We start from the raw sequence: 12,712 nt of genomic DNA, 5'->3' as shown, positions 1-12,712 counted from the left end.
CTGCACTTCATAACCCCTCCAGTTGCATCACCTACTTTTTTATAACTTGGATGGAACCCTGGGGAGATTTTCCCTTCAGATGGCCTAGATTTATACAACATACGAGTTACAGGTAAATCTACCACTGTAAAGAAGCTAACAAGGAGAAAAGATATTTTTGACATAGCATCTTCAAGGATGTATGGCATGCCCATGCAACATGGGAACTAACGTGCTAAAATCAGTCTGCCTGGATTAAGGGTCCCCAGCGAGCTCTGCCAGAGAAAATCTTACCTTTGTCTCAGCATGCCCCAGCTGGCAGATGGGACTCACAATTTGTGCTCAAATATCTTGGCCTGGCTATAGGATGTGGTATTTAAAAGGAAAAGAGGCACATGAAGATTTTCTCTGACTGTAACGCTCTGGGCAAATGGCAATCTTTGTGGGGTGATCTTTGGCTGGTGCAGGTTAGCCATGCAAATCAAGTTCCTTCTCTGTAGAGAGCAAGTGATTCATTCAAGCAGTTTATCTGCTCCACACTGTGGTCTTTTGCATTTCTGCATCAATATTTTTACACTCTTTCCATCCCTCCCCAACCTCTGGGGTGATGGAGGAGGGAACATAAATTACAGTCAGGGTACCACTCACTGCTCTATTGTAATCTGAATAGTTTAGCCAGTAGGCCCACGATGAGCAGAGAAAACCTGACTTCTGGGTATTGGGAATACAGCAGATGCTGTCAGCACACTGTCCATACTCCCTTATCCTACCCTGGAGATGGCCTGTACACCACCCCTCACCCACTGAGCTTCCTTCATCATGCATGGGGGAGATCATGAGTGCCAGTGAGTTAACACCCCAAAAGTGGCCCTCAATCAGTGAGGGGTAGGAATTAGCAGGAAAACATTCCAGTGTTCTAGCCTCTCAGAGGGTCCTGTGAGATTGAGCCCTGGTGCCCACTGTGGTAACACCTTTACTGATGCACATCTGGGTGTCCCCTGCTTGACTTCATCACTTCCTCACAGGACTTCTTGAGATCAGCTCCCCAACAAACCATCTGGACTCAAATCCTTATCTAGGCTCTGCTTTGAAAGGAACTCCAGTAAGTCAGGCAACCTAAACCATTGGCAGAAGCTGCCCAGGGTGGGCAAACAAGGGAGCCTTGTCTGTAGCATTCACTCAGGTTCTTGGGTTATTCGCCAGGTCCTTTCCTATTTTAATTTGGTTCTTGCCCCTCACTGACAACACCACAGTCATAGCAGGATGTCTCTGGCAGGGTTCCCAAGTACAGTGAAGCACGGGGTACCCACTCAGTAAAGGGACAAGTGGAGGCTGAGATCCAGGCCTCCCTGGCTCTCCCACCAACCCTGGGCCAAGGCATGGGGCTGGGCTAGCAGAGGGAGGGGAGATTTTTGCTGAAGTGTGCATCCAGAGGATGTACTAGTTGTCTTCCCATAAAGATGACTTTTCTAATTTGCCCAAAGATTCCTTAAGTCTAGCAGCCGTGGCCAGTGGAGGATCACATTAGGTTGCCAATCATGGCCTCTTCTCTGGTTCCCATCCCCTTTAGGAAGACACTATATGATTTCCAGGACGAGGTGCCAAGTCAGCCTGATGTCCTTTTCCCAGAGGACTCTGACTCTGAGATCATCACCTCCACAGAAAACGCTTTGGGACCAAGGTCACCTCTCACCATCACAATGTAAAAACAGTGGCAATATAGTACAGGTATTTTTTTTTATTTCTGTTAAATTGATTTGAATAAACTCATATTCAGATGTTATTAAAAATAAATAACTCATATAAAATATTGCACAATTTCTACTAAAACTAAAACATTTACGTACTGCCAATTCCACTCCCAGGTGGAGATTCGAGAGAAATGATTGGATAGGTTTCCAAAAGAAATTATGTTAAGACTCATGCTTTTCCATTTCAAAACTTACTACAAAGCAACAGTAATCAAGACAATGTGGTACTGTTGCAAAGATAGACATATGGATCAATGCAATAGAATTGAGAGCCCAGAAACACAGTAATGTGTCTATGGTCAACCGATTTTCAAGGGTGCCAACACCATTCAATGGGGAAAGTATAGTCTTTCAATAAATGGTGTAGGGACAATTGGATAACCACATTCAAAAGATCAAAGTTAGAAGGAGGGTGGAGCCAGGATGGCAGCGTGAGTAGAGCAGTGGAAATCTCCTCCCAAAAACACATAGAGCTATGAAAATATAACAAAGAAAAATCTTCCTAAAATAGAGACCACAGGACACAGGACAACATCCAGACCACATCCACACCTGCAAGAACCCAGCACCTTGCGAAGGGGGTAAGATACAAGCCCCGGCCCAGCGGGACCTGAGCGCCCCTCCCCCCGGCTCCCGGCGGGTGGAAAGAAACCGGAGCGGTTTTTTTTTTTGGCAAGTGCTTTTTGGAAGCCTTAAAGGGACAGGGACCCCGTTGCTAGGGAGGCAGTGTGGCGGAACCAGTGAGCGGGTGCCTGGGACCGGCGCCTGAGGACGGAGGAAATCGCGCGTTTTTCCCCTTTTTTTTTTCTCTTTTTGGCAAGTGCTTTTTGGAAGCTTAAAGGGACAGGGACTCCGGTGCTAGGGAGGTAGAGCAGCAGGACGGGTGAGCGGGTGCCTGGGACCGGCGCCTGAGGACAAAGAATATCCCACGTTTTTCCCTGCGGGACCGGAGGGCAGTGCCTGAGACCGGTGCCTGAGGATGGAGGAAATCGCGCATTTCCCCCCCTTTTTTTTTTCTCTTTTTGGCGAGTGCTTTTTGGAAGCCTTAAAGGGACAGGGACCCCGGTGCAAGGGAGGCAGGGCGGTGGGACTGGTGAGTGGGTGCCTGGGACCAGCGCCTGAGGACAAAGAATATCCCGCCTTTTTCCCTGCGGGACTGGAGAGCGGGTGCCTGAGACCGGTGCCTGAGGACAGAGGAAATTGCGCATTTCCCCCCTTTTTTTTTCTCTTTTTGGAAAGTGCTTTTTGGAAGCCTTAAAGGGACAGGGACCCCGTTGCTAGGGAGGCAGGGCGGCGGGACTGGTGAGCGGGTGCCTGGGACCGGCGCCTGAGGATAAAGAATATCGCGCCTTTTTCCCTGCAGGAAAGGTGGGCAGGTGCTTTTTGGAAGCCTTGAAGGGACAGGGACCCTGGTGCTAGGGCAGCAGGGCAGCAGGAACAGTGAGCGGGTGCCTGGGACCGGCGCCTGAGGACAAAAAAAAATCGCGTTTTTTCCTTTTTTTTTTTTTTTTTTCTGTTCCATCTCTCATTGTTGCTGTTGTTGTTTTGGTTTGGAGAGTGCTTTTTGGAAGTCTTAAAGGGGCAGGACAGGTCACTTAGACAAAAGGCAGGGAATCTGGGGATCTCTGGGCACTCTAACCACCTGGGCAGAAGGGAGCACAGAAACCCCTTACGGAGATAAATAGCGCTCCAGCCGCTCCCCCTCCAATGGGGCTCCACCATTTCGGAGGAGCAGCCCCAACCAGGCCACGCTCACAGCAAGAGTGGAGATAAACCCCATAGCAACTAGGCAGGAAGCAGAAACCCTGTCTGCGCACAGCTGCCCAGAACAAGCCACTAGAGGTTGCAATTCTCCCAGGAGAGGAAGGCCACAAACCAACAAGAAGGAAAGCTCTTCCAGCGGTCACTTGTACCAGCTCTGCAAACTATCTCTATCACCATGAAAAGGCAAAACTACAGGCAGACAAAGATCACAGAGACAACACCTGAGAAGGAGACAGACCTAACCAGGCCTCCTGAAAAAGAATTCAAAATAAAAATCATGAACATGCTGACAGAGATGCAGAGAAAAATGCAAGAGCAATGAGATGAAGTCCAGAGGGAGATCACAGATGTTAAGGAGATCACAGAAGTGAAACAATACATGGAAGGACTTATAAGCAGAATGGATAAGATGCAAGAGGCCATTGAAGGAATAGAAGACAGAGAACAGGAACGTATAGAAGCTGACATAGAGAGACATAAAAGGATCTCCAGGAATGAAACAACACTAAGAGAACTATGTGACCAAGCCAAAAGGAATAATATTCGTATTATAGGGATACCAGAAGAAGAAGAAAGAGGAAAAGGGATAGAAAGTCTCTTTGAAGAAATAATTGATGAAAACTTCCCCAAACTGGGGGAGGAAATAATTGAACAGACCATGGAATTACACAGAACCCCCAACAGAAAGGATCCAAGGAGGACAACACCAAGACACATAGTAATTAAAATGGAAAGGATCAAGGACAAGGAAAGAGTTTCAAAGGCAGCTAGAGAGAAAAAGGTCACCTATAAAGGAAAACCCATCAGGCTAACATCAGATTTCTCAACAGAAACCCTACAGGTCAGAAGAGAATGACATGATATACTTAATGCAATGAAACAGAAGGGCCTTGAACCAAGGATACTGTATCCAGCACAACTATCATTTAAATATGATGGCAGGATTAAACAATTCCCAGACAAGCAAAAGCTGAGGGAATTTGCTTCCCACAAACCACCTCTACAGGGCATCCTACAGGGACTGCTCTAGCTGGGAGCACCCCTAAAAAGAGCACAGAACAAAACACACAACATATGAAGAATGGAGGAGGAGGAATAAGAAGGGAGAGAAGAAAAGACTCTCCAGACAGTGTATATAACAGCTCAATAAGCGAGCTAAGTTAGGCAGTAAGATACTAAAGAAGCTAACCTTGAACCTTTGGTAACCACGAATCTAAAGCCTGCAATGGCAATAAGTACATATCTCTCAATGGTCACCCTAAATGTAAATGGACTTAATGCACCAATCAAAAGACACAGAGTAATAGAATGGATAAAAAAGCAAGACCCATCTATATGCTGCTTACAAGAAACTCACCTTAAACCCAAAGACAAGCATAGATTAAAAGTCAAGGGATGGAAAAACATATTTCAGGCAAACAACAGTGAGAAGAAAGCAGGGGTTGCAGTACTAATATCAGACAAAATAGACTTCAAAACAAAGAAAGTAAGAAGAGATAAAGAAGGACACTACATAATGATAAAGGGCTCAGTCCAAAAGAGGATATAACCATTCTAAATATATATGCACCCAATACAGGAGCACCAGCATATGTGAAGCAAATACTAACAGAACTAAAGAGGGAAAGAGACAGCAATGCATTCATTTTAGGAGACCTCAACACACCACTCACACCAAAGGATAGATCCACTGGGCAGAAAATAAGTAAGGACACACAGGCACTGAACAACACACTAGAACAGATGGACCTAATAGACATCTCTAGAACTCTACATCCAAAAGCAACAGGCTATACATTCTTCTCAACTGCACATGGAACATTCTCCAGAATAGACCACATACTAGCTCAGAAAAAGAGCCTCAGTAAACTCCAAAACATTGAAATTCTACCAACCAATTTTTCAGACCACAAAGGTATAAAAGTAGAAATAAATTCTACAAAGAAAAAAAAAAGCTCACAAACACATGGAGGCTTAACAACATGCTACTAAATAATCAATGGATCAGTGAACAAATCAAAATAGAGATCAAGGAATATATAGAAACAAATGACAACAACAACACTAAGCCCCAACTTCTGTGGGACGCAGCGAAAGCAGTCTTAAGAGGAAAGTATATAGTAATCCAGGCACACTTGAAGAAGGAAGAACAATCCCAAATGAATAGTCTAACATCACAATTATCAAAACTGGAAAAAGAAGAACAAATGAGGCCTAAAGTCAGCAGAAGGAGGGACCTAATAGAGATCAGAGAAGAAATAAACAAAATTGAGAGGAATAAAACAATAGCAAAAATCAACAAAACCAAGAGCTGGTTCTTCGAGAAAATAAACAAAATAGATAAGCCTCTAGCCAAACTTATTAAGAGAAAAAGAGAATCAACACAAATCAACATAATCAGAAATGAGAATGGAAAAATCACGACAGACTCCACAGAAATACAAAGAATTATTAAAAACTACTATGAAAACCTATATGCCAACAAGCTGGAAAACCTAGAAGAAATGGACAACTTCCTAGAAAAGTACAACCTCCCAAGACTGACTAAGGAAGAAACACAAAAGTTAAACAAACCAATTACGAGCAAAGAAATTGAAATGGTAATCAAAAAACTACCCAAGAACAAAACCCTGGGGCCGGACGGATTTACCTCGGAATTTTATCAGACACACAGAGAAGACATAATACCCATTCTCCTTAAAGTGCTCCAAAAAATAGAAGAAGAGGGAATACTCCCAAACTCATTCTATGAAGCCAACATCACCCTAATACCAAAACCAGGCAACGACCCCACCAAAAAGGAAAATTACAGACCAATATCCCTGATGAATGTAGATGAAAAAATACTTAATAAAATATTAGCAAACCGAATTCAACAATATATCAAAAGGATCGTATACCGTGACCAAGTGGGATTCATCCCAGGGATGCAAGGATGGTACAACATTCGAAAATCCATCAACATCATACACCACATCAACAAAAAGAAAGACAAAACCACATGATCATCTCCATAGATGCTGAAAAGGCATTTGACAAAATTCAACCTCCATTCATGATAAAAACTCTCAGCAAAATGGGAATAGAGGGCAAGTACCTCAACATAATAAAGGCCATATATGATAAACCCACAGCCAACATTATACTGAACAGCGAGAAGCTGAAAGATTTTCCTCTGAGATTGGGAACCAGACAGGGATGCCCACTATCCCCACTGTTATTTAACATAGTACTGGAGGTCCTAGCCATGGCAATCAGACAAAACAAAGAAATACAAGGAATCCAGATTGGTAAAGAATAAGTTAAACTGTCACTATTTGCAGATGATATGATACTGTACATAAAAAACCCTAAAGACTCCACTCCAAAACTGCTAGAACTGATATCGGAATACAGCAAAGTTGCAGGATACAAAATTAACACACAGAAATCTGTAGCTTTCCTACACACTATCAATGAATTAATAGAAAGAGAAATCATGAAAACAATTCCATTCACCATTGCATCAAAAAGAATAAAATACCTAGGAATAAACCTAACCAAAGAAGTGAAAGACTTATACTCTGAAAACTACAAGTCACTCTTAAGAGAAATTAAAGGGGACACTAATAAATGGAAACTCATCCCATGCTCATGGCTAGGAAGAATTAATATCATCAAAATGGCCATCCTGCCCAAAGCAATATACAGATTTGATGCAATCCCTCTCAAATTACCAGCAACATTCTTCAATGAATTGGAACAAATAATTCAAAAATTCATATGGAAACACCAAAGACCCTGAATAGCCAAAGCAATCCTGAAAAAGAAGAATAAAGTAGGGGGGATCTCACTCCCCAACTTCAAGCTCTACTACAAAGCCACAGTAATCAAGACAATTTGGTACTGGCACAAGAACAGAGCCACAGACCAGTGGAACAGATTAGAGACTCCAGAAATTAACCCAAACATAGATGGTCAATTAATATTTGATAAAGGAGCCATGGACATACAATGGCAAAATGACAGTCTCTTCAACAGATGGTGCTGGCATAATTGGACAGTTACATGTAGGAGAATGAAACTGGACCATTGTCTAACCCCATATACAAAGGTAAACTCAAAATGGATCAAAGACCTGAATGTAAGTCATGAAACCATTAAACTCTTGGAAAAAAACATAGGCAAAAACCTCTTAGACATAAACATGACTGACCTCTTCTTGAACATATCTCCCCGGGCAAGGAAAACAACAGCAAAAATGAGCAAGTGGGACCACATTAAGCTGAAAAGCTTCTGTACAGCAAAAGACACCATCAATAGAACAAAAAGGAACCCTACAGTATGGGAGAATATATTTGAAAATGACAGATCCGATAAAGGCTTGACGTCCAGAATATATAAAGAGCTCACATGCCTCAACAAACAAAAACCAAATAACCCAACTAAAAAATGGACAGAGGAACTGAACAGACAGTTCTCTAAAAAAGAAATACAGATGGCCAACAGACACATGAAAAGATGCTCCACATCGCTAATTATCAGAGAAATGCAAATTAAAACTACAATGAGGTATCACGTCACACCAGTAAGGATAGCTGCCATCCAAAAGACAAACAACAGCAAATGTTGGCGAGGCTGTGGAGAAAGGGGAACCCTCCTACACTGCTGGTGGGAATGTAAATTAGTTCAACCATTGTGGAAAGCAGTATGGAGGTTCATCAAAATGCTCAAAACAGACCTACCATTTGACCCAGGAATTCCACTCCTAGGAATTTACCCTAAGAACGCAGCCATCAAGTTTGAGAAAGACAGATGCACCCCTATGTTTATCGCAGCACTATTTACAATAGCCAAGAATTGGAAGCAACCTAAATGTCCATTGGTAGATGAATGGATAAAGAAGATGTGGTACATATACACAATGGAATACTACCCAGCCATAAGAAGTGGAAAAATCCAACCATTTGCAGCAACATGGATGGAGCTGGAGAGTATTATGCTCAGTGAAATAAGCCAAGCAGAGAAAGAGAAATACCAAATGATTTCACTCATCTGAGGAGTATAAGAACAAAGGAAAAACTGAAGGAACAAAACAGCAGCGTAATTACAGAACCCAAAAATGGACTAACAGGTACCAAAGGGAAAGGAACTGGGGAGGATGGGTGTGCAGGGAGGGATAAGGGGTGGGAAGAAGAAGGGGAGTATTAAGATTAGAATGCATGGGGGGGGAGGAAGAAAGGGGAGGGAGGGTTGCACAACACAGAGAGGACAAGTAGTGACTCTACAACATTTTGCTAAGCTGATGGACAGTAACCGTAATGTGGTTGTTAGGGGGGACCTGATACAGGGGAGAGCATAGTAAACACAGTATTCTTCATGTAAGAGTAGATTAAAAAAAAAAAGAAAGAAAGAAAGAAAGAAAGAAAGAAAGAAAGAAAGAAAGAAAGAAAGAAAGAAAGAAAGAAAGAAAAGGGGGATTACTCCTTGATAGGATAAAACTATTGGTAAATCAAAGATCAACGCATGCTTTAAATATCCTTAATGTTGATCACTTAAAGGGGGTCAGATGATCAGCTATGGAAGTACTCTTTTCTGATAATATTCCTTTCTCTTAATAAAAAAAAAAAAGCAGTTCCTGTGTGCTGACCTCCAATGAGTTCTGCACAGTGGTATAGAGGACATGTCAAAGTGTGGGCAAAGGGTCTGTTTGTTTCTATGCAGAAGATCAAGGCCTAGCTTGGATACCCAGAAAATGAACTAAGATACGATATGAGGAGGAGCTTCCGGCATCAGCACTCTCTGGAGGACTTGTGCCGGGGGATGATCATCAAAAAGCCTCCACAGGGATCCGGACGATGCTGCGGTTGTGGCTGCATCCAGCCCACCGTCTCCTGGACTTGCCATAAGAATGAGGAGGGAGATGTCTAGGCTGGCATGTGCATACAGTGAGACAACGAATTTGACTGGATTTGTACTGTTGGAACTCAACCAGGAGTTGGGAGGGGTGCAAGTTGTAGCACTCCAAAATCTTACGACTATAGACTATCTATGGTTAAAAGAACATATGGGATGTGAACAGATCCCAGAAATGGTCTGCTTTAATTTGTCTGATTTCTCTCAGACTGTTCAAGTACAGTTGGACAATATCCATCATATCATAGACAAATTTTCACAAATGCCTAGGGTGCCTAAATGGTTTTCTTGGCTTCACTGGAGATGGATGGTAATTATAGATTTGCTTTGTTTATGTCACTGTATTCCTATTATGTTAATATGTGTGCAAATTAGTTAGTAGTTTAAAACCTATACATACTTAAGGTACTCTACAAGAAGATATGTCAAAGAAATAATCTATCCTCCCATGTTTTCTTCCATATGCTACCTCTATAGCTTTTCTTCTTCCTTCCTAATTAAAACCCTTAAATAGAATTCGTGCCTCATATTGAATTTACCGAGCATCATAATTCCTCCAGGTGGTAAAGATACCTCGAGACAAGTGCTGGGCATAGAAGCCACAGGGCATAAATCTGCAAAGAAGTAAAGAGCTAACCTTTTCAAACAATATGGCTTCTCTCTCACTTAGCAACTTTATATTTCCCTGTGTGGCCCCGGAAGATGACTGGTTAGCCAGAGACGGGTAAGATTCCTCAAGGGAGGAACAACCTAAGACAGGCACAGTCGCAGGGGGGCCAGCAGGTTAGAATTTGGGGATCAACAGAGGTGAGGCTCAGAACCTCACCCTCCCTGCTTTGAGAGAAATCTTCTGCATCCGTGGATGTTTTGCTGCCCTTGTCTAGCTTGGATTAATACTTAGTCCATAGGCACACACCTGATCATCTGATTATCTACGTTTGCCCTCTTACAGCACTAAACTATGTTTTCTACCTTTATCTTGCATCTACCTACCACTTCAGCATTTTATTAAAAATAAAAATAGTAGTAATAATAAAGGGAGAAATGTGGGATCAACATATAAATCAAGTACTAAAATCAAACGAATATTCATATTTGACCTGATTGTTTATAGGTCATAATGCGTGATCAAAACTGAAAGTTTCTGTGATGAATGCCCTTGTACTGTTCACCATGTAAGAACTTATTCACTATGTAAGAATTCGTTCACCATGTAAGAACTTGTTCGTTATGCTTCAGAAGATTGGAGACTGACGAGAATTAGGCTTAAGATGGATTAATGATTGTACATTGAGCATTGACCCCCCTATACTGAATTTTATTGTTGTTAACAATCATTTGATCAATAAATATGAGAGATGCCCTCTCAAAAAAAAAAAAAGATCAAAGTTAAACTTTTATCTCAGACCATATATGAAGATTAATTTGAAATGAGTCAAAGACCTAAATATAAGAGCCGAAACTATAAAACTCTTAGAAGAAAACACAAGGTTAAATCTTCATGACCTCAGAGTTTGCAGTGGGTTCTTAAATATAACAACAAAGCACAAATGACAAAAGAGAAGATCAATTAGTTTGACTTCATTTAAATAAAAAACTTTTGTTTGTAAAAAGAGCACTATCAACGAAGTGCAGGCTACTCACAAAATGGGAGAAAATGATCGCAAATCACTTATGTGATAAGGGGCTTGTGTCTAGAAAAAAAACTCATACAACTCAATAATAAAAAGACAAACCAATTTAAAAAAAAGAATGACCAATAAGCACATGAAAAGAGGCTTAACATCCACTTCTCACCCACTAGGATAACTGGAATTGAAAAGACAAATAAGAACAGATGTTGGTGAGGATGTGGATCCACTTTGGAAAACAGTCTGCCAGTTCCTGAAAAAATTAACATAGCATTACCATATGACCAGCAATACTACTCCTAGGAACATACCCAAGAGAAATGAAAATGATTGTGCACACAAAAACTTGTACACAACTGTTCATAGCTACAATATTCATAATAACCCAAAAGTGGAAACAACCCAAATGCCCATCAGTTGGTGAGTGGCTGAACAAAATGTGATTTTGTAGAATACTGTTTGGCCAAAAAAAGGAATGAAGTACTGATATGTGCTCCAACATGGATGAATTCTGAACACATTAGGCTAAGTAAAAGAAGCTAGTTACAAAAGAACGCTTATATAATTCCATTTTCATGAAGTGTCCAGAAAAGGCAAAACCATAGAGACAAAAAAAATAAAAGAGATTGCTCAGGAGGTTGCATGGGTCTGGGGGTGGTGGGGGGTGGGGGGAATAAGAGATACTGGGGGACTAGGAGGGCAATAGGGAATAGCTAAAAGGTACAAAGTGTCTTTTTGAGGAGATGAAATTTTTCTAAAGTTGGCTGTGGTAATGGTGTACAGACCTATGAATATTCTCACAACCATTACATTTATACACTTTAGAAGGGTAAATTGTATGGTATATGAACTATCTCAAGAAAGCTGTTAAAAAAGGTATGCATAGCAGTTTTATCTGCAATTGCCATGAATTGGAAATAACCCATGCTCCTTTTTTGGCCCTCCTGCCGACTTCACCACCTGGATAGTCCCTCGTCTGCTCTGAGCTGCTGTGTGTAGAAGGCATTCTTTACTTAATATTGTGCTCACACTGCAGCCTGTCATCTGAGTCATGAGTCTGGGAGCACTGCTCATCTGTGAAATCAGGGAATCAAAAGTGATGACTTTTCTGTTGATACAGCTTTATTATTTTTTGCAAAAAATTACATACTTGTTTGAAAAAAGCAAAACAGTACAGGAAGCATAAAGAAGAGAATAAAGAATCTTGCCTCCCAGGGATGAGCACCATCAAGTTTGGTAAGTATCCTTCCTGACACTTCTCTGTATGGATGGCACACCCCTGTGCCCTCCTTAAAGCCCACTGGCCCACCATTTAACTCCAGCTGTTGCCATGGCCACCAACCATGCAGCTGTAACCCAGCTCCCCTGCCTACTTTTGCCCAGGGCACCTCTACCACTGCAGGTGGTGCCCATCCTGGTGTGGGTGCTCACTGGGTGCAGAGGGAGTGAGCACCCTCCAGGTCAACTCTTAGCGCATGGGGCTGGGACCCAGTGGATAAAAAGGTCCCTCTCCTGTTTCAAGGGTAGGTAGTTCTGAAGTTGTCTGCACAGTACCTCAGAGGGTCCCAACCTGACTGAGCTCAAGGTGATTAGCTCAACAATTGTCCTTGGGTTGGCTTCCCCTCCATCCCAGTTTTATTCTTCTAGAGCCCTCCACTCATGATCACTTTCCAAAATGCCCACATGTGGACC

This window comes from Manis javanica, chromosome 5 (assembly GCF_040802235.1).
Source record: "Manis javanica isolate MJ-LG chromosome 5, MJ_LKY, whole genome shotgun sequence".
Lineage (NCBI taxonomy): Eukaryota > Metazoa > Chordata > Mammalia > Pholidota > Manidae > Manis > Manis javanica.
The sequence above is the reverse complement of the archived record's forward strand: the minus strand, read 5'-3'. Positions refer to the sequence as shown.